This window comes from Lonchura striata, chromosome 5 (genome assembly GCF_046129695.1).
Source record: "Lonchura striata isolate bLonStr1 chromosome 5, bLonStr1.mat, whole genome shotgun sequence".
Taxonomy (NCBI): domain Eukaryota; kingdom Metazoa; phylum Chordata; class Aves; order Passeriformes; family Estrildidae; genus Lonchura; species Lonchura striata.
In genome coordinates this window covers 33,358,149-33,382,153 of record NC_134607.1, presented here as the reverse complement: position 1 = coordinate 33,382,153, position 24,005 = coordinate 33,358,149, and the positions used below count along the sequence as shown (strand labels likewise).

The 24,005-nt window shown below is 36.7% G+C and overlaps 1 long non-coding RNA gene across 2 annotated transcripts in view; it reads right to left on the bottom strand.

The window, feature by feature from the left end:
* The window catches only part of LOC144246323 (uncharacterized), a 166,133-nt gene that overhangs the window by 46,627 nt on the left and 95,501 nt on the right, over window positions 1-24,005 (bottom strand). For both annotated transcript variants that reach the window (XR_013340013.1, XR_013340012.1), the window contains exon 2: window positions 21,400-21,478. This is a non-coding gene — a long non-coding RNA (uncharacterized LOC144246323). The remainder of the gene's footprint in view (window positions 1-21,399; window positions 21,479-24,005) is intronic.

Below are 24,005 nucleotides of genomic sequence, written 5' to 3'. Positions count from 1 at the left end.
ACAATATCCTTCATAATTCAAGATTTATGAGATCATAGAATTTTGTGATCATTACATTAATACTCATCTCAGCTTCCTCTCCAAAAATTGTTAAACCACAAGGTAAAATTGAACTATGAAAGTTGTTTATTTATACTAAACTCCTGAAACTGTATTTAAATAATGTTTCTTGAAAGGCATAAGAAAAAAGCATACAGCAGTAAAACATGCTTATTCCACTGTTAACAAGATTGGATTCATTGAGTATGTGAAACACATACTTTTCTGTACATTTTCTGTAGCTCTCTGATATTTGCTGTCTCAAAAGTAAAGGTCTAATAAAATTCAAAAGGCAACATCTTTGTCAGTTTTAATGGAGGTTATACAGGTAATACTATATAAATGAATTGAAGTAGCAGTAATTGCAAAAAGCATGACTTTCAAATGCATTTAAAGATAAATTTCCTCTTCAGTTGTTTTCAAATGAAAACATACCTGTTCCCAAGTCTCATTTAGAGCTTTTTTTGGTATAAAATTACATAAATTTGCTTTTCTAATTGCAGAAAGCAAGTTATTATAACAAATGGTGCAAGTGTTTATGAGTAAGAGTTCAATTTACTTTCTTTATATCTTAATCCATATCATTAATTTCTCTCTTATTGAACTAAATGGAACTCTAGGGGTGGTACCCTAAAGCTGATGTCAATGTGATGGATTTCATCTTTAGTATCTCCTGGTTCATTTAACATCTCATTCATTAAGATTATTACATATTTTATACAATTTTGATCATCTGTGTTTGCAGATTCCTCTTAAGGTCAAATACATGTGAGCAGCTATTCTTTTATTTTATAGTTCATGAAATGCTCAGTCTTAACATGGACTTTGAGAGGAAACTGATATAGTAGCCTTCTTGTGCACCATCCTATGTTAATTTATTTTTACTCTTTACTCTTTGAATGTATTTGTTCACTTTATTGAACAAATACACATTCAAATAGAAAAAACAGAGTTACAAATACAGCATTTGGATCTATTGAAAAGAAAAGTATTCAGCAATGAAGGAGTCTATCAAGTGGTGTTCCTATGTTAAAAATTATCCAGAGGCTATGATTATGAATATTTGAGACCAGATTTCATGAGATTAGATTAGATAATGGCACATGAAATAAATGCTACTTCTTTGATTCTTTTATCCATGTCTGCTGCTATAATAGGGCATAATGATATTATACTACAGGTAAGGATTTAAAAATTTTATTTCATTTACATACTAACTTCCTTAAATTCTAAATTATTGCTATTATGATGAGAAGAAAAAGTAATTTAGACTTTAACAAATGTCTTATCATAAACTATAATAAACTTTCTTTTATATTCATGGAAAAAAAATGCAATGCCAACTGTGTCAATGCTGTTGGCTCACAGTCCCCAAAAAATGCTTGGTGCACTCATAGCAAAATTGATTACACATCAGTGCAAAGTTAATTATTGTTTGACACTTTTTGGAGCTCCTGACTCCAAAAGTGATTTAGTTCAAGTCTGCTGGAAGGTTGAAGCTATGTGGTCATGACCACTGGAGAACTGTGGGCAAAGATTAGCTAAGATACCATGTCTTGAATTTTAATCTTAAAATTTTTACCTATATAACTCCAACAGGCTGAAAGTAGAAAGAAAAAATGTTTTTCTAAGTCTGGTAACTCTCCCAGCATACAATAGTTGTGATTCTCTCAGAAGTAACAACTTTTTTGTTTAACAGTACATAGTTAAGGTGACTGTCCTCATTATATCCTCCTACCAAGCTTGGCTCATGGAGTCTCTGAGCGTGTGAACTGAGATGAAGAGGTGTACCCCAGGAAGTTACAAAAATGCAATTTCAGATCAGCATCAAATATGCTGTATATCATCAGGCCTTAGATGTGGAAAACCAGATTTTTTACCCCCTCCTAAGGTTCAGCTGTTGAAATATTTGAACGGATATTATTTAATACAATGACACCCACATGTTTGTACATTCAGATATCACAGGGACAAAGCTCAAAGAGTGTTTAGTGAGATAATGCAAGAATGGGAACCATATTGTTTTCTTATTCATACAAATCTCAATTCAAGGAAAACTTAGTGCAGAATTTATGCTAGAAGTTGTGGTGAGATGGATCACGATTTTCTGTATCATCAAGACATGATAGGAATGCAGTGATATTGAGAGGCAGTTCAAAAAGCCTGCTATGACAATCCCAGTCTAACTATGTTTACTCCATCTTACAAGAGCTGAAAGCAAACATCATCTTTTCAAATAAAAAAAAAAATAGTTTTAACCTTTCAGAGTGTAGATTTCCAGAAAGGAATATTATATAGATTTTCCTTTTAGGCTTCTTAAATATGTGAAAGTACCTTTTGTATGGTAGGATTTTGTAGTAATTTTTCTTCCTGAGATAAAAAAGAGAAAGAAGTAGTTAAGGTATTTTTTTTCTTTATAAAGAGAAGATTAAATGACTATTCAGATAAAATCATCACTCTTTTTTTCTTTAATCTTTGTTTCTTTTTCTGCCAGAAAGAAAAATATAAGAACATGTTATCTAGACTTTAAATGTAGAACAATCCTTTAAATCCGCATTATTCTGAAGATTATAAAGATTACAAGTCCATACAATACTTCCTGAAAACAGACACAGAGAAATGACAAGCAAGTATCTAAAAGAGGGACCAAGAATTCTTTCTTTCAAACAGTGAAAGAAAAAAGAGAAAAGACACATAGCATTAGCTATCTTTCTGCCATTCTGTCCTCAAAGCTCTATGAAAGAGATGAACATGAATTAGAGAGAATGGCCTAAAAAGACTGTAAGTAGGTTTCTTAATACAAAATATGCTAATCTGCAGAGCACAGAATCAGCTGCATTTCTAAAGATGCTCAGTATTGGAAAGACATAAAGAAAAGAGCATATGAAAGTTAAAATCCTGCTTAGAAAAATAGATGTGCAAGCTCTGCATTCCAAAGACTTACTTTAAAATTCTGCCGTTTCCAGTTTTACTTACGCAATTTATGATCATCTAAGTTCAACTTCTGCTTTTGTTTCGTACTGCACACGAACCACATACCACTGTTGTTTTTTTTCCGAGGCTATTTCCAAATTTTGCTTTGAAAATTAATTTGCCGATTCCATAAAGTCTTTCATTTTTCCAATATGTTTGAACTTTTAATGAAGTACTTTGCCTTGATATTGCACAAGATAGAATGCACAGAACCTGTGATAGCACTAAACTGAGCTGAGTTAATGTTCTCTTATACTCAAACTACACTTAGAAGGAAATAACTTGAAAGCTGTGAAGAAATAATTGTGTATCTTTGAACTATTATCTGTTCTTCTAATATAGCCATCAAAAATACCAGGTCATCCTGCTAAAAACCAATTGCTTCTAGAACATCTAGTAGCTTTCCACATAAATTTACCAAAATGGTACCACAGTGGAAGGAATGGGTGGAGTTTAGAAAAAGTAAAATTCTCTAACCAACAAAAAAGTACAAAAAAGCCATTAAGAACTATTTGCCACAGTTCTTAAAGATCAAGTTGTTCCTGGTCTCTTTTTTTGGTCCTTATTCTGGAAAAACTGAAATTCAGAACCCCACAATGTGAGGCAATGTTTTGAGAAAGAATCAGCTGTGGAGTCTTGATGCCTGCTGTATTAAGAAAATTAAGTATATTGTTTTGCTCTGACTCGGTATTTCCCTATATAATTTAATTGGGCATTTTCTAAGAAAATCAAGAGATAGAAATCTCAGAGACAAAAGATTTTTACCCCTTTTGTAAAATTTTCAAGTGAGTAGAGGATGGAGACCAAAATCAGGAAAAGCAGGTATGAATTTGGCCCACTGAATAATACCAAGAAGAAAATCAACACATATTCTCTGAGGTACCAGTAAAACATCCTGACACAGGAACACTAAAAAATAAAAGACACAGCTAGCCCAGTATTTCACCATGGGACTTATTAAGGAGACCTAAATATAGTGTGAAGGAAATCAGCTGTCACTCATTCTGCATCTCATGGGACTACCTTGGCTTTAAATAATTGAAATTCTGAAATCAAAAATCATTCTACTACACTTACTAGTGCTTTATCTAAAAAGTCTTCTAGTATTGATGATTTTGTCTCTGTGAAAATTTATGGCTGATTTATATGTTTACAACATCATGACACTACTTTAAATTAAATAATTTATTTAGGATTTTAGAAATGCCATAGATATTATAGGTGAAGTATGAAGTCAGTTTGTATTACCTTCTGTTAAGAAATGTGATCAAATGTAAAGGTTTTTTCCTTGTGTAATTTATGTATTGGTTTTCTTAGAACAAGTGTGACAGAATGTTTGCTATCTATATTTTCCAGATTTAGTGTTGGAAAATTTTTATGGAAGAACTTAGAATTTTTATTCTAATGTGTTTTTAATAGATTACATGATAGAGTCTAATATATGCATACTATCTTTCTTTTTTTTATTTGTGTGCATTCTGTATATTTAATGTTTTCATTAGGGTATAGAAGGATTTCCACTGAGGCTCTTTGTCTGTTTGCTATTTTTCTCTGGGGTTGAAGAAATTATTAACAGAGAGCTAATAACAAAACATTGTTATTTCTGAAATTGCAGCCCCTTATCTCAATGACTAAGCTGGAAGCAGAAACAGGGTTTTCTCAAGGAAGATTATGTTGCAGCAACAGAACACTTGCTGAAAAACTTTGTCTGTCAAGTCTGTCAACAATTATTTGACTGAGAAACCCAGAATTTTACAAAAGGAAAGCCTTCACAATGATACTTGTGAAAAGAAAAGAGAATAGAAGGAAGGACTCTGCAGACCCGAAGATCTTGAAAGGACTGAATAAAACTTAAAGTTTATGTAGATGTTTTTAGACTGGATTTTGAGTGGAAAATTTCATTGGTTTTCCAAAAGGTAATGTACTTCTTGAGCTTCTCTATGAGATATTTGTGGTTGTTTAGATATCTTTTGACTACTCTGGTCTTATCTTTATTTCATTGCTGTCTTGTCTCTGAGAGTATTTTTAAAAAATCTTCAAAAAATCTTCACCAAAAATTTTGATAGAGCTCTGGAAGCAGGAAAAGAACTACTTACTTTGCATCAGAACTGGCATAAGAGGAGATGGCATCAGGGTGTTGATGGCTAACACCAAGAATCCCATCAGGTGCTTGTCAGTGACTCTGCAGACCATGATGGTGCCTTGGAGCCCACAGATGCCTAGCCCTGGTAAGTTTGCACAAGCCAACTTGATTAGGTATTGAGATAGCTGATCCAGTGTTATGGCATTGCAAATTTCATGGTAAATACGTACCACAAATTTCTCTGTTTCCTCTAAATGTTTTCAAAAATCTTTGAAAAAGAAATGCTGCTTGAATAAAATACATCTATCTTTACTACCTAAATACCTTGTAATTATTAGCTTTCTTCCTATTCCTTTAAACATCAGACCTAAAATTATTGTTAAAGTTTATGCAGAAATTTATTCTAGCATATGCTTTTTTTTTTTATTGCTGTAAGAGACCTGTTGTATGAGTGAGGTCTTCGGTAATGATCCTTATTCCCTTTTCAAATGCATAATAATTACATGTTCTGCTGGAAGGTGTTAAAATGTTTTGTTGGCATGTTGAGATTTTCTTTGCAACCTATATTTAATTCTCTTTAATGGAAATTAAACCTTTATTTGGTTTTAGAGGAATTTCCTGAACCTGGTCATCTTGGATGTATGTCAAAAATACTTATAGAAGCAACATGCAGAAAGATGACTAACAAAAGTTAAATGATGATCATTACCAAAATAATACAAATTCCATTATAAGATTACTACCTCTAATTTAACAGCATAGCAGACACTTATTAAAATGTATTTTCTTCTTTTTCCTTTTCAGAAGTGAACAAAACACTACTACAAAGTGCCAAACTGACAGCAGTGGAATTAATTCTGTCTGCCTGGTAGACAAAGCATAGCAACTAAGCTGGATTTTTTTAAATTTTAGTACATTTGTAAGGCTTGTCTTTTTCCTCTGCTCTACGCAATGGCTCTTTGTCCATTGACATTAATTGTACCATTTGCATTTACTCCGAAGACCTTTAGTTCAACTCAAACACAGGAACTAACTGCATGCTAATTACCATTTCAGTAACATGCAAATATGCTAAACTATATGTTTGTCAAAATAAAAAGAAGCAGGAGAAGAAGAATAGACATTGTTTCAGATTGTTGGCTAAGACGAATCCTATTCTTGAATCTTCCACTTACTGCTAGCAATTCTAAGTACTTCAAGGAACATTATTTTTGAATAGTTACTACTAAGAAGTAGGAAGTACAACTCATTAAAAATGACTTGGGTCTTGCAATAGTGGGTAGGAGAATGATTAACTGCATGGCATCAAGGAGGAAAAATTTGTGTAAGGGCAAATCTAGCCCATCTGTGAATAGAAAAGATTTCTAGGATGACAATTATCCTATTCTTTCCATTTTTCAGGGAAGGGGTTGAACTATTTCAGAGGTAGGAGTGACTCCCTGGAGAGCTCTATACTAGCTAAGGGTGATGGGAGGTAGGGAGGAAGGGAGGGAGGGAGGGAAAGGAGTTCACATTTTTTCCCCAGCCTCTGAAGTAAAAAAGATACATCCTTCAATAATTTTAGAAAGTACTTTACATGAATAAGAATTTTTGTAATTTTAATTGTATTGACATATAATTTTTTGTAAAATAAAAATGTTTACATATAAAAAAATGAACCCATTTCAGATAACTCAGATGTTAACATTGTGCCAGACTTCATAAACACACTTAGACAGATTTTCCCTCTTTCCTAGCAAATCCACATATAGATGGGTTGATATCACCAAGTTGAGTGGTATAATTGATATACCCAAAGGACAGGAAGCCATGCAGAGGGACCTAGAGAAGCTCAAGAAGTGGGCCAATGGAAACCTCATGAGGTCCAATAAGGCCATGCACAAGGTCATAAATCCTTTTCTCCTGCATTGCCAGGTCTAACTTCACTCCTTATTTCCAATCCCTCTCTTTATTCCTGCAGGATACCCTCAGTCCCTTCATCAATTAAAAAATGAGGAAGGCACCCTATGGTCTATGTTTAGCTGCTGTTCTCTGACATTCCCATCTCTTCACACCTTTCCTCTGCTTCATTGTGAGTTCTTCCACTGGCAGCAATGCTCCAGGAAAACCTGCTTCTCTAGAGCAGGTTTTCCTTCTGTGGAAGGGAATAACCACTCTGCCACGGAGCAGCTCTTCACCCCACTTGTCTGACTTTGGTGTTTTTTTCTGCTGTTCTACACTACTTTTACTCCTTCCTCCCCTCCCTGTTTGCCCTTTCTCAAATACAGGTGTTCTGCCCTTTCTCAAGTGCAGTATCACAGAGGAGCCATCACTGTGGCACAACAGAGAGGCTCTGCTATGCCCTGTGTGTGCTGGCTGGAGCTGGCTGGAACCATCCATGTGCAGCCTGGGCAGCCCCAGCCTCTCCTTATGGAGACCACCCTGCAGCCCCCTGGCCAGCACCTCACCATGCACATCCAGTGCAAAGAGATATACAAACTTCTTGAGAAGCTGCAGAGAGCCTTGTCTCAGAATTCTGGGAGAATAAGAAGTCAGAACCCCATTATCTGCTTGATTCCTCTAAATACATAAGAATACAAGAAACTTGGTTTGAACTAGATTTACTGTACTTTGCCGATAAGTTAAATTATCTATTGCCATGAAGAATAGAAAATTAGTTTATTGTTGTATTGTGTAACAACACTTGACACATCCTTTGAAATCAGACAATAGAAAGGTGGTGGTGTTCATTGAGAATTTTTTTTCTCAACAGGTAATGAAAACATTCAAATGCTTACAGATTTTTTGCAAACATGCCTGTTCAGATTTGTATAAAATTGGATGTGTAACAGACTTCACTTTTTTTTTAGAGAAGGGAACTGAAAAAAGTACAGAAGATGGATATCAGCTGGTATGTCTTTTTTAAATGCAATGCTGAGCAATGGCTTGAAAAATGAGGAAATTAAGGTTTGCTTATGAACAATTAGCTTGAGATAATGAACTGCTTAGATAAGCAAAAAAAGTAAATTAGGTACATGTATAGTGGGTATAAGAAAAATATTTGATTTTTGAACCAAGGAAGGATAATTATATAGCAAATTATCCTGAAAAAACAGAATATATTAATATTCCTATATGTTTAAACTAACAAGCAAAATAGCTGAAATCTACCAACAGTTTGTAGAAAGACACATGAAACATGTAGGGTGGTTTTAAGGACTTCCTTTCAGGGAAGTGCTTGTTTCTTCCAGGCTGCTGAGACATAATCAGTCTTTGTTCATACAGCTCTGTGAAGGCGTGTGGCTGTACCAAACACCAATTTAATTTGAATGTACTTGCTACCGTAATAATACATTATTCCTTGAGTTCTTCTTACAGTACTGATTCTCTTGGGCTCTCAAATCATGACATCTTTGTGATCTGAGCTTGTTCAGAAAATTCCATACTGTCTCTGCTCTTCCCAAATAATCTATTGTGATCATTGCACATACAAATTAAAACAGCTGTATGAATGGAGATAGTCTCATGTAATATTTGAGTTGCAGTCTCATATATCCTTAAGAATTTTCATTCATCTACTGAGAAAAAATTATCTCAAATTATACAGATTCTTTTTAAAGCAAAAATATTTATTCCAAAATAATGGAAGTACACTGCAAAATAATTGACTTCTACTTAAATTCTATTAGTTCTGCATAACCTAGGGAAAAAAATCATGTGGAAAATGTAGCAAAATATAATTTCTCATCAGCACAAACCAAAGATTGGTTTTCTTATTCAATAACAATATCATTACAAGTCAAACTGACTTATGCAGCTGAAAAATGAGCTAAATGAAGGACTCTTTCACTCCCTCCTTGTGTTGTAAAGGCACAGACGATCTTTAGAATGAACTTGAAAGGAACAGATGAAAAGTTTTTGTTGGGTGCCAAGTAATACTTCATTCCAAAATTTACTTGTCTGAAAAAATAAGAAACAAAATAAATTGTAACAACTCTTTTAATGCAAATCCAGAGTTGAAGCTCTATTGGTTTTGTTACTTACTTTCTTTGCCTTAGGGAGCAAAATGGTTAGACGAGCAATGTAACCACAATTAACTCGCCTATTAAAAAGAAAACCAATTTAAATATACAGGCAATAAACAAAATTATTTCATTACAATGCTGTTCTTATGTCCAAACAGTGGCAAGGCTGAAGATTCTAAGCCAGTATACACACACACAGACCATAGATATCCTACATATGCATTCATACATAGCTATTTACATACAGATATACACATGTATATATCCACAGAGCACCCACATGAGAACAGGGTGCACCAACAGCCTCCTTCCCTCTCTGGCTGGACAGGATGGAGGTCCAGTGATGAGAAATATATATCCATATGTACAGTGTGGATTGTACATCCAGCTGCTTCATTCACTTGGCCTGCCCAGTCTTGAGATCTGGTTATTAAAATTTTGAGAGTGATGCCTCTGCCTGAATTTAGTTGCAAACAAGACTATATGCCAAATTCAATAGTATCAGTTTTATTTAACAGTAAATGTGAAAGAGAGAGAGAGTGTGTATGGAAGAGATAGAAAAGAGGTGGGGGGAGATAAAGGTAGTGACAGAGACAGATTAAGTAATAGCCACTCTGTGGATCCTAACAGCATCCTATTGATCCTCTCCATCAGGTTTTCTTGGTGACGAGGGTCCCCCCCAAAACAGAATCCAGTGAATTAATATACATTTGGGCAAGGTGGGAATGCCCTGGCACCTCCTCTGGGGCGGGGGCAGTTTTACATAGTCCCTCCTAACAGAGTCTGGATCTGTCGCATCATTTTGCATCATGTGCAGTCCTCTGGTGCAAGGCCTCAGGAGGTCTCTAGGGGACCCTCAGGGACCCTCTGCAGTGCCTCAGGGGAGAACTCTAGGAGGGTCTTGATAGGCACCTCCTAGCTGACCCTCACATCCCAGAAAGTGGCCTTCCCAGGGTGGGGAGCTTTACAGCTGAGACAGTTTGTGTAAGGGAGGATGGGTGTTCACCCCCTCTGACCAGAAGTTATGCCACACACCCAAAACTTCCCTTGTCTCCCCTAGGTTGTGGGGGAGTGTATGCAAATGTGGCCTCAGCAGATGGGCCTGTGGTCTATGGCCTCCTCCACCCCAAACCCAGTCAGGGATGACTTTCAGGACAGCTGCTGGGTTTGGCATATTTTGTGGATGTATTCTTCTCCCTCAGCCTTGTTTCCTTCTCCCTAGACCTGATATGATTGAACAATAGCCTCACTTTTATTTTATCTCAAGTTGCCTTAAGTAGCTTAATTCATGATCCAAAGTTTCCATTTGGAGGCATCTTAAGGGAGGAGTGGGCTTTGGTGGTTGTAGCTTCTTCATACAATTTTGCCATAATGGACAAAAGTCCTTCATAACACTGTTTGAGCCACAAACCATAATATTTCAGTTTCTGACTACCTGTAGCTACCAGTCTTTCCAGTTGTCAGCACCTGAACATGTATGCCCTGAGTCACTGCCCCTCTCCAGCTGCTGGTCACAGAAATACAGCTGGTCTAATTTAATTAGTAGAATATCAGTCTTACATCAAGACTAGTGAACTCTGTTTATTGCAGGCAACCTTAAACTGTTTATATGTAGAAGAATGTAAGTGAAATATAGATTATATTCACCAATAGTTACACACAATATGACTTTTAAAATTTAATTGCAATGGTACACACCAACTGCAAATCAGAAAAAGACCTCTGTTTTGCTGCCATCAGTCCCAAATGCCCCATATCAATACTCAAAATTGCTCTTCTGTGCACAGCACAACCATTTACCTCAGACCTGAACCCAATCAGAGTTAGATCCACAGGGAACTGACCTGTTGAACATTCTCTGAGTGAAAGTAGTAAACATGGATGAAATTGCAGCCAGTGTTTTCAAGAAAAATTTGTGTCTATGACATCAGCCTTTCATAGATGACTGTGGCTAACACATTTTCCCAAGAAATGACAAACTCAAACTTTCCTGCCAGGAATAGTCAGTCTAGTCCTGTCCTACAGCTATGATAAAAGGATTAGATATTTTTTCTCTTTGAAATACCATAAGAAAATAAAATAATTTAAAATTTACTGAATCAGAGGTATTATGAGTTGGTAAACAAGTAATTTGTATTCTCTCAAAGGGATAGTGAATCATGAACACAAATTTCTACCTAGCCTGGTTTGTGGACTTTATCCAGTGATTCATTAATATAAAACACAACAATCCTAAGGTTGGGTTGCCCTTTAGAGCAGCTAAAAACCTCTTAAACTGTAGGTTTTAGCTGTTCTAGAAGTCTTTATTATATCCAGCTATTAGTTCTCGGAATAAAATAATATCTCAATTCACTTTTCAAGAATGTTTTGAGACATGAGGACACAGACATTTCAGAAAGCTTTTGATCCTGCTGTCTATATTTCAAAATTTTCAATTGCACCATACTCTAGCAGTCTGTGTTTTAGTGATTACAGCAGTTTCTGACTGGCTTACCACAAGTTGTATAACACTAAGCTGGCCAGTCACCACTCACTTCTGTGAAGCAAGATATAAGTGTCCACATCTATATGAGTCTGTTAGATTTCCTGTCCACTTCACATGTAGTCTAACATGTACCTCTGCCTGCTATTTCTTATTTTGAATGTAAGAATATTTTTTATTGTCCTGCTGATGAATTGCTAAAATTTTGTGTCTTTCAGTAATAACATTTAAGGTTTGTTAATCTTGCCTTAACAGTGTTAATATTTTCATTGACAGTTAACATTTTTCAGAGGTGCACTGATTCCATCATGTATGTGTAGGATGCTGGCAGCCCATTTTAAACAATTTTTTGCTACAAATTCTCCCTGTGTAGTAATTTTAAGGAAAACGGTGAACGTTTTTGCCATACACCTCTAATTTCTGAAATCTCTGACCTTGAATAGATCTTTTGCTTTTTTGTTAACTTCTCTCTCCCATTTTCCAGTGTTATCAGGCAGGTAGTTTTGCATCAGATTCTAAATATATCTGTTCTGGCTTCAAGTTTATTTCTTTGATGGCAGCAAAGATGAAATAGAAACTGTATGTAATGACTTTGCAAATTTTAACAGTGGCATGAAAGGGAAATGTGTGATACCCATATATTGAAAGCAAAAAACAGAAGGATCTGGGTATTTATAAATCCACAGCTGAACTTCAGCTTCTAGAAAAAATACTTGCATAAGTTATCAAACAATTCAGTAAACTCCTACAAGAGAACAAGGGTGATGAGTAAGAGCATACATGGATCTGTCAGAATCAGGAAGTGTCAAACCCATCTTGTTTTTGTGATGGGGTAACGCGCATTGTGAATCCTGGAAGAACAGTGGATGTCAAATATCTTGATGTTAATAAGGCTTTTGATATTGTTTCATATGGTATTCCATAAACAAATTTAGGAATTCTTGTTTTCATGAAGAATGGATGCAAACTGGAAAAGACAAGGATTATAAGGTATATTCAGGCAGGCATTTTCAAAGAGAATAGCAGGTTATCACAACAATCTACTCTAATTTTCAGCACTATTTAAAAATATCTATAGTTTGTATGTATGGTATCCAGGAAAGGCATGAGGCAAGTGTAAAATAAAAAGTATTTGCAGAAAGCAATAGTGATGTATGCAGTACTGGCCACCCATGTTTTGAAAATATTTGCTCACACTGAAGTAGATTTGACAAAATAATGCTTCTAGAAGCAGGAGGAACGGCTGCCTATTTTGAAAAAGAAAAATATGTTTCCTTCTTTTACCTGCAAAGCAAAGGATAAGAAAATATTTAACTGAGGTGATAAATCACTTTCCCACAGCCTACATTATATGTATAAACTTAAGGGTAAAAAAAACCCCTTTTTTAGGTAAAGGATGATGTTGACACAAGAAAATTTTTTAATCAGCTCATAAATTAAATTAGGTTGTAAATTATAACAGTTCTAACCATCAGAGGAGTGACATGTAGTGGGGCAAAAGGAGGGGAAGGAGGGAATTCAAACTTAATAAACTGATTAAGTTCTATCTAGAAGCTAGTTAAAGGTATTATAAAGCAATTGCCTGCTATAACTGCTGGGACTGGTCTTCATGCTTCAGGAGAGCCCTTCTTCTTTCCAAATAATTCATCTTATGTCTAAAATTAAAGTATACAGAGTAGCTGTTAAACTTCTTTTTGCAGTACACACCAATATGTCCTGGGTAGTAAAAATCTACTACCAAGTGTTCTTTGCTACTCCCTAACACCACTCTGTGAGAGCAGTCTGGAATCGGGCCTCTGACATGCCACAGACTGCAGGGGGTAGCATCCTTTGGCATCCCACCACCATCCCTGCACTGACTTCAGCAGCTCTGCCCCCCTGTGCACTCCATCCCATAACAATCCCTGCATTAATTGCCTTGCATGAGTTGTCAGGTCTGATGGCAGTACTCCCGACTGGGTGTGCTCCCTGGACATGAGTCAAATAGGAAGTCAGATATGAACCTGCTAAATCTACCCGGGAGAGGCTTGTTCAGTACCTACTGTTCAGTAGAATATTTCTCACATAATGTTTTGGTTCCAGCTACAGCAAAGTGGGCCCAGCTCCTTTCTGCTGTGCTGTGAGCCAGAGGTGCCTGAGTGTGCCTTCCTGGACATGGGTCACACTCCACGGAGTCTGTGCTGCTACGGTCAGGCTGCTTTGGTGAGCAGGATACACAGATTAAAAGTGGGGAAGTGAAGGGTGTCACAGAGAAAGCTGTGTATTGATAATGTGACCTGATCTCAGTTAAGATCTGTGCTGTGGAATTAGCTGAACATTTGAGAGTGTTGGAACAAGTTGCCATTGCAATTAAGGAAGAACTCCTTCAGCTGTCCCTTTTGTTTCAATTTTGAGGAGAGTGACTTATGCAAAAAGTATTTTTTAATTTTCAGTCCAAGAGGCATTAGGAAGTCCTGAGAGATATAAGAGTTTTGAAGTTTGAGAACTTTCTGAACATTAATGAATAATTAGTTTCTCAAATAATATATGTTTTTAATAAGCAATGATTGTTAAGTTGCTACAGCAATGGAAATATTAACTCTCTTTGTTACATCAAAATGCAGAACTTCTTACTAGATATGTAACTTTCAAATGTAGAACTCAAAAATATATTCTTAAAAATATGAGAAGTAAACCAAATGCAAATACATTGGACATAACCAAAACACGTTCAATATAGGCTGTCTTTAAAAACAAAGACATTGAAATAAAATATATATATATTCAATAAAAATAATATTCAGTAAAATATTCCTGAAGTCTTTTGGAGGAACGTTAACTAAAGTAACTCAAAGTGGAGTTGAGTTACACTATTTGTTGCTTCCAAGACTACAGTTAGAATGTATTAATTCTTACATTCTATACAAGCACTTCAAAGTTTAAATTGCAGATTTGTCATTATTTCATGCAGTTATTCCAAGTAATGAACAAAAATACACACACACCAGTAGTTATGTACATATTTCAAAGTATAAATGGAAAACATAAAGAACCTTTAAACAAAACAGTTGTTCTGAACTTATATTTCTGAGGTTCTAGAACTAGGAATTTTTTTCACATACCAAGCCTCTGCCATATTGACAGAAAATGGAAGTCTCCAAGAATACCTGCAACTAGACTGACATCTTATATAGTTAAATAAGTAAATTAAATAATCATTTGGAGTACTGTAATCCTTAAGGAGAATACATGCATATATATGTGCATGAAAAGAGAGAGAAGTATCTCTTAAAATTGTCAGTCATGAAAAACTGAGTGTTGCAATATTCAACACTGTAAAAGATCTGATTAATATATAATTTGATTTTCTATGTTTAGGTGTGCCATCTATAGATGCACTGAACAATGCCAACACCTCTGAAGGTTGGTTAGTCACTGGAACAGGCTCCCCAGGAAAGTGGCCATGGCAGCAAGCCTGCCAGAATTCAAGGAGTGACTGGATGATATTTTTAGTTTCTAATTCTAGGCAATCCTGAGAAAGCAGGGAGTTGGACCTCATTATCCTTATGAGTCCCTTACAATTTGAAATATTTTATGATCCTATGATTCAATAAAGAATTTTCATGTTCTCCAGAGAATGGAGAGTAATTATTTTTTAATCTTTGCTGAAAAAAACAATGATCTAATTTCTCAATATATCCTCTAGTGCTGATAAAAACAAAGTAAAGGAAAATATATAACTTGGAATATCTGAGAATACTAGTGGTGTTCATATGGCATAAACACAGTGTAAAGAGTACCAAAATTCCTGTTAAAACCACAGCTCCTGTTATTATCCTGTTTAATTACTATACACTTTTTGTCAAGAGTTAATGAAAAATATAGAGGAACTGATTATTTTCATAGATATGCTGGGTTAAGTAAAGAATTTTTCTCTTATATACAGCTTGTAAAATAGGTCTGAGAGGAAAGTCCAAAACAGTGTAACAGAACAGGGTGTAAATGTGAGAGACTGCACATCTTGAAAACACAGTATATTTTCAGAGACAGGGTTTGTTGTTTTTTTTTTTTTAATTAGTTTGAAAAATTATTTGATTCAGGGAATGTTTATGCTCTTAAGACTTGCTTTGTTGGAATCCAGGCCTGTTGAAGCAAATGATAAATCTCCCATTCATTCAACCATGCGCTAAGAGTTTTTGCAAATCCTACTCAGAACATGCTGTTCTCAGATGATACTTTGAGGAACTGCCTAATCTGGCAGCCTGACAGAGGGAAGATCCTGCAGCTTTGTGCCTCCAAGGCCAGCTTCCCAATAGGTGCACATGCACACATGCACCCAGGACATGCATACATGTATGCACCCCTGTACACATGCAGATCAAAACAGGCAGAAACTACAGCACCCAGGAATCATAAACAGCACAGAATGACTCAGCTGGGCTCAGGCACTCAGGCTGCCCAGTAGCTGCCCTGGATCTCAGCCTTCCCAGCTGCTGGCACCTGAACCGAAGCCTCCTAGACCACAGCCCCACTCCAGTTGCTGGTACTCTAGCCTGTATGCAAAGACATGCTGACACATTCCCACACAGAGTGCAGATTGCTCCAGCAACCATCCTTGCACACTCAGCTTCTTCGTTAGCTGGCCCTAGACCCCTGGCCCAGCTGCCTCACACACAGGCATATGAAAGCCATGCTGCACTACCTGCTTCAAAACTATGAACCCACCCTGGTTCCATGGCCCCTCTATGGCCACCTCAGACTCTGTGGTTTCTCCAGTACCTGGCATGGACCCTCCGGTCCCTGAGGTAACCAAATTTCAGACTCCCTGGTCTCACCAGGATCCAGCCCAGCCTCTGGGGCCACTCTGATACCCAGCTGCTGAACCTCTTCTACTTATTGCTAGTCCATATTGATGTACACCAGTGATTACACACTGAAGCACACACCTGAACACAATGAACCCCTTTTGTGATAGCTCCAGCTGCTCCCACCCCAGACACACAGGCCCTGAGACTCCTGCTGCTTCACTCAAATCCCCAGACATGTGCATATGGGACAGAGATCCCTGCACCTGGGAAAATAGAAATGGAGTGTAATGAGAGGACAAGACAGATTCTTTGAAACTTTCCTTGCCTTTGATTTTAGAAGGCTCTTCCTGACATAAGGCTCTTCCTGACATCTAGTAATGCCTCCTATATTTCCAAAGGCTGTTATCACCTCCCTCTGATAGAAGGATTAAGTTGGTGGTCACCCTGGGGGCATGAGCTGAGGCTCCCCTGTGACCCTCCTGGTGAGGAGCCACCGCAGTCTCCCTTAGCTCTGATGAGGTTCCTGAAGCTCCCCCAACTGTCATTGCTCCTCTGGACTCAAAGCTTTGTGTTCATGGACATGTGCCTTTAATCACATAAACTAGTCATTACATGCCCACCTCTGATACATACCCTTCATAACCTTCAGTCTTCAGCACAAATAATTTCTTAGAGATTCAACAACAAAAAATATTTCTCTTTATAAAATCAAAATTTGAAAGAAATTTATGGTTAAGGGAGACAGTTCTGTGAGAAACTCCAGTTTATGAAACAGATTGAAAATTTGTATTACATCAGAAGCTACAAGCAGAATTCATGTTAGTAATTAGAAAGAGGAGCATAGAGTGTAATAAAATGTAGTATTTCTAGGTAAGCAGGTAAAAATATTTAAGGCATTCAAACTATGAATAATGCAAATGATCTGGAGAAGGCAAGGGAGACTAAAAACAAAGAAGATGTAAAAAACATTGTAGAAGGGAAGTGACAGAAACGGACAAAATTCAGCATGTTTGGAGGGTATTTCTAATAAATAAATTAAATCAAAGAATAAAAACCTACACAAGACTAGTTAAAATTATTACAGGATTTATTCACATTGTACTAGAATCTGATATGAGAATAACAAAGTACTTTGATGTGGAAGATACTAAGGAAATGTAGATACATCAAAGTACACTGTTTGCTTATGTTAAGGCTCAGAAAGATAACAAAAGTAAGGATAACACTGCAGAGAAGATTGATAGACCCCAACCAACAATTATTGAGGAATTCCCATAAGGGAGATTTCGTCACAAGTAGGTATGGTAATGTAGAAACAGGTAACTGGAAGTAAAGTCCTTTGGGATGGATTCATTGGTCTGGTGCCTGTAAGGAGTAAGCAAATGATACTAAATATGAGCCAACTTCATCTGAAGATAATGGAAATTGTTAATAGCTGCCATTGACCAACCCTGATGACATCATTGTGGCACTTTTCCAGTGGAGAAGAGAGTTAAATCCCTTCTTCCTCAGTGTCTGCCATAAAAGGTCAGTGTCACTAAGCACAAGTGTGCCCCAAGGTGGTGTGCAGTGGTGTGAGCCATTTCCTGGGCTGAGCCTGAGCTGTGACAGGCCACAGGCAAAGATGCCTTGGCCAAGAGATGTACATACAACAATGGGAATCTCAGGGCTGATGGCAACTTGTGGCAGGCAGTGAGATACCCAGCTGTGACATATTAACCTGAACCAAACCAAAATTCCTACAAATCGTACTTAAAAATTAATTGTTTCAGAAATTAGGCATACTGCTTAGAAAAGTGTTACAGCTATATAGGCTTTCTGGTGCTTGTCTTTGTCTCTTTTTCTGTACAATCTACACTTTTCTCTCCAAGTTTTGTGTATTACTAGGTGTATTCACTCAAGGCTGAGATTAGTTTTCCTGCAACTGCCAATGAGCTGCTAGTGTACTCTGTAACAGAGACATTTCAGCTGATAAAGCTGCAGGAATGGGTATGACAGATGAGAAGTTCCATTACTTTCACCATGAAAGCAGACTAGTAAAAAGCTACAAAAGTAACTGCCATGAAGAAAAATATTGAGCAGAAAATGAAGGGGGACAGGGACAAAAAGCTTACAGGATGAAATTTATCCAAAGTTATTCAACAGCATTTTACAAATTATTTACACAGCGATGAGTGTACTTTGGACTATATCAGGAATATTTGCAACTATAATAGGGAGGAGTTATTTTATAGGCTATGGAAAGACAGTAAGCCTCCCAGAATATTATTCCTATAGGACAGATAGGACCTACCTGCTTAATTTCAATTGCATTGAAGGTCAGTACAGGAAATAAACAATATGGAAGGAATTGCCTGTTTCTTCAGAAGACTGAGTTGCTCTAGTCATCTGTTTTGTCACTACAAAAATGTAATATTTTCACAAGGTAGACTCATTTTATGTGTGATAACACAAACATTTAACCATTTTCTTTGTCAGAGCTGAAATCCCAACTCTATTCCTTTCTCCATCTCTGAAAGGTAAACTGTTCATCAGTAATGGAGGAAAGAAAATCGAATTTTGAACAAGAGGAAAATTTAGTCAAAGGTGCAAAACTGCTAAAATCAATAGAGCACCATCCATAGACATTTCACATGTGATAATGAAAAAGAAACTATGAAATTACCTGCACTTACTGCAGTAGAGACTGTGGAAGAAAAGTGATCTAGAAACATATTTTAAAAAATCATATTTTAAGGTATAGGTACAAGGGAGTTTTAAATAATAAGTATGCTCACTTAAATTTTAAAAACAAATCTGAAACTATATTAATTAAAATTACAGTAGTATTAATTTTGAAGTGGCCACACTAGAAAGATCATTAAACTGCTGTTGACACCACCACTCTAGCTGAAATTCCGCTGACATTCTCTTCATTAATGCTCTTCAGATGACGTTAATATTTCTGCAGCTTCAGACCGAAATTTAGCCTGTCAGTTTAGGACATTTAAATAGCTCTACTTAGCTATTTGTCATTTCATTTGGTAATTGGCAAAACATTAAATTTTTGAGATTTCAAGCACTTTTAGGGCATCTTAATTCTGAAAAGTAAAATTTGGTAGACAGACTGAAAAACGTCAGTTGCTCTACTTAATTGTATTACTTTTCTAAACTGTGCAGCTGCATAAGAGGCTTTCAAAAGAGTTCTTGAACATGCAGTTGAATCTGCTTAGCATAACATTTGTCCATTGCATCTTTGGAGTATCATTGCTGTGCTTAAATGTTAATAGGCGGAATATGTATTTGCACAACTCCTAGGGTTTTTTGCCAGTCTAGAATGATTATACAACAGTGGAACATTTTCATAGGTTCGTCTGAGGTAAATGTAAGAGTTGTTGCTCCAACTCTGCCCTTATTAACTTGATGCATGGTAGAAACATTGTAGTATTCTGTGCAGTGACCTGATTAGTACAACATAGGCAGAAGATTGAGGGGAAATTATTGTGGAAAGTGATAATTTCTACTAGTTTTTTAAGTGTGCAATAGACATTACTAGATATGGTAGGAAAAAAGAGAAGTAGTTTTTGTAGTCTTGTCAACTTGATTCAAGAGCAAACACAAAATAATTCATGTGCTTTCCATGATATACAAATCTTTATTTTAAGCAGCTTTGCACAACTCTGAGTGTTGTGTTTGAGAGGGTATTATGAACATCATATGGACTCATTGTTTTGTTGTGTAGCTTCTGATATGACACAGGGTTGATTTTTATTTAAGAGTTTACAAGTGATATTATGGAGTTTACCTACTAATAAATGCAAAGTTCTGTTAGATTCTGAGCATGTCCTGAACACTGTTTAGCAATAAATAAAAATGAGGTTGAAATAAGGGAGAAGCATAAGGCCTCATCAGAGTTGAAACCCTTCTTCAATAAATAAGGTATGTGAAGAAGTTTTAAACAGTAATTTTTTTTCTCAGCAATTGAAAATTACCAACACAAGGGTTGATAATCAGAAGTTATTTTTGTGTCTGACAATAAGTGGTTCTGAAATACTGGATCTAAAAGATCATTTTATTCTCAGGAGACCTTCCTTAGTATCCTATATCCTATCTGGGCTATGTAGTAAATCTTTCTTGCTTGACACCTCATACTTCAATATCCTCTCATGCTGGGATGTCCCTCTAAGGCATCAGCTCTCTCTGTGCAGCATGTGTTCTTTACTGCAGAGTGACACAGATTCAGTGGGAGTGTTGAAAAAGCAGCAGTTTCGATAGACTGCATTTTCTCAAAAAATGAGATAGCAGTTTGAATACCAGCTTTTTCAGCTGGTAAGATGTGGGACCTGTGTTTCTAATAATACAAAAAATATCTTTTTTGCACTCAGATCTCTTCTGTTTTTTTCAGGTTCACAGATTTAGGAGGATTAATGAACACTGGACTTCAAGAGGATAGAGGCACACAGACCTTTACTGATACATACAATTGGAGTTTATTTCCAATGGGGAATCTCTAGACAGCTATTCACCAGTCTGCTGATATTCTGCAACACAATTCAGAGATATTCAACTCCACAAGTGGACTAAACAGAGGACGCTTTGGTACATTACCTCCTTCGTATTTCATTCTGTGCCTACTCAGAAACCCTTTACCATGTTGCACAGCTATTTATGAAGCTCTGCATACAACAACTTCCTTTTGGAAGGATTAGGAGTTAGGCTCAGCAGCATTTATAGATCACGTCATAGAAAGGCTTGGGTTGGAAGGCACTGTAAAGATCATCTACTTCCAACCCTCCTGCTGTTGGCACATACACCTTCCACCAGATCAAATGTTGCTCAGAGTCCCATCCAGCCTGGCCTTGAACACTTTCAGGGATGGGGCAGCCACTTGTTCCAGTGCTTCACTACTTTAACAGTAAATAATGTCTTTTTGTTCTCTCATATGCTTTCTACTCTATCTTCCCTCTCTTCTTACTGCACCTTGTTCTGATCCATCCCCTTTTGACTCTTAAATTCTGTAACTCAGTAATCAGTTACTGATTGGGCTCTTACTTTTGCAGTTGGTTCCAGACACTTTCAATGAATTCACCACAGGATACAGCTGAGCCCATCTGTCAGTCTGGTGGCACCTCTGTGAAAACATATTTAGGAAAGGAGAGAGAGCACCAATTAAAAATAGTGCAACCACAGCTGCAGGAGGTGATCCACAGTGGAACTGGTAACACCCCAGGAGGGGCCATAGTCCATAGATAAACCCCAAAGGAACTACATTCTCTGGAGGACCCATGCCAGTGCAGTGGAAACTAGGCTGTGTGGGTTCTTGACTGCCAGCCAGCAACAGACCAACAAGTAAATTTTGCATTTATGAATACTGGTTTGCTTTCTTCTCTAGTTGTCTTCTTTATAAGAGTCAGTATGAAGCACTCTCATCCTTTAAAAAAATTCATGTCTGCTATATCAAAGAGGTCAAAACCAAATCCATTAAATAATTAAAGATACTCATGTTTTTCTCAACTTCATTTTCTTCTTCACAGCTAACTTGTGAGTTCAATTTTAAACTACTTAAACTCCCTATTCAGCTCTACCACTGTCACTGGGCCAGTAAATCCCACCCCACAAAATGTGAAAGACAAAAAATATAAAACTGGGAATTTAAAATAATTTGAGAGCTGTTGTGGGAAAAAAAAATTACAATTTTAAATAAAAAATATGCACACAGACCACCGCATAAAGGCACCATAATAATGTAAAACTATTGGGATGATTATGACTGCAAAAGTATTAGGTTGATGGATGCATATTTCACTGTACAATTGTTTCAGAAATACTCAAAACAAATGTTTTGTTTTGTTTTCAAGTGTTTCTTGTCTATTTTTTCCCCAATAAGAAAAGCCAGATGTAATAACAATGAAAAGTGAAATACTAATGAAAAATTATAATATTTTTAAATGGGGAAAAAAATGCAATGTAAAATATAACTTCTGGTTTTTAGTCATTTTCACTGCATACCTTTAAAATTGAATCATGTTTCTTACTTAACTAAAAGCAAGAGTTTTCATATAATTTAAAATAGCAAGGGAATGCTATTTTGAAGGGGCTTCTATATTTTTTTCTTTTTTCAAAGTCAATCATTCTGCTCCTGATATCATATGTATAAAACAATCTGAGAGAGATTCAATTTATAGAGCTACTCTCTCAGTGTTGCTCTTTTCTCACAATCAGAACAGCCCTTCACTGTTCCTGTGAAGTTCAATATTTATTAAAGAACTGGGGGAATGAAAAAGGCCAAATGTCCTGTTAAAATGTATGTATGCAGATAAAAGAATATTAGACTAATATTTCTGAACTTAAACTCTGTCAGCTTGGTGCTTAATGAGAAAACTGTGCTCAAAGATTTTCTCTCATCTGTCATTCAGGCTTTGAAGAAAGTTTTCTGGGTTAGATCCAAAAAAAGGACCAGAAGTCCTTCATTGACTGTGTCACAAACCTACATAGGTCAGGTCCAGCAAATTTAGATTAAATATTATGTCTAGATGTGGCTTTGTGGAAGCCCTGAACTCTTTGCATTATCAGTTTAGCTTTGGTTCAAACATAAGTTTATTTTATCCACCTCACCTTCCCTAAAATCTGATGTTTATAGCTGGAATAACAGAAACATGTAATTGTTTAGGTTGGAAGGCACCTCTTGAGATCATCTAGCACAAACCTCTTCTCAAGAGAGCTCATTTGGAGCAAGTTGAACATGTCCAATCAGATTTTTAATATCTTCTTGAACAGAAACTTCACAACCTCCAATATATATCCAGTTAGTTTAAGTACTCCCTGATATCCTTTTTCACTGAGGGTAAGGAAGCCTTCCGTGCTCCAGACTTTCCCTGTGATCTTAGGTGCTTTTTGCTCCTGAATTCTTACTGATAAAATGGAAGCAGAAAAGCCTTTGAGTACCTCTGCATGTTCCATGTTATCTGTCACCAAATTCCATGCCCCATTCAGCAGAGGGTTACTGTTTTCCCTCTTGCTATTTTTATATATACTTGTAGAATCCTTGTTGTCTTTGCTAGATTCAGCTCCAGGAAAGCCAGCTCTTGGCGTCCTAGGCCCTGTCCCTGCAAGACTGGACAGCAACTGTCAACTACTTCACTTGCCCCTGGTTTCTAATCTGATATTGCAAGTTCAGTTAAAACCCCCTTGCTCATCCTTTCAGCCCACATGATGTCTTTATTTCCTACTTGTCTGTATGACTCTTTCTTAAGTTTGGAGGAAGTGATCCTTGAATATCAACCAGCTCTCCTGAACGTCTCTTCTCTCTCAGACTGTGTGCCATGGGATTCTCAGTCAGGTCCCTGAAGAGACCAAAGTCTTCTCTCCAAAAAGACAGGATTGCATATCTGCCTTTTGCACTACTCCCTCCTTTTAGGATCTTGAGCATCAGCACTGCAGTCAAGGCTGTCTCTGACTTTCACGTGCTAACCGATTCTTCTCTGTTTCTAAGTGTCAGGTCCAGGAGAGATCCCTTCCTTTTTGGGTCCCCAATTACATGTGCCAGGAATAGGCAATAACTCTTTAACCAATTTTTAATGTTCTCTGCTTTTCTAGAAAATAGCAATATCCATTACCAAATCATCTATTACTTTGGGCACCCAGATTCAATTTTGTTT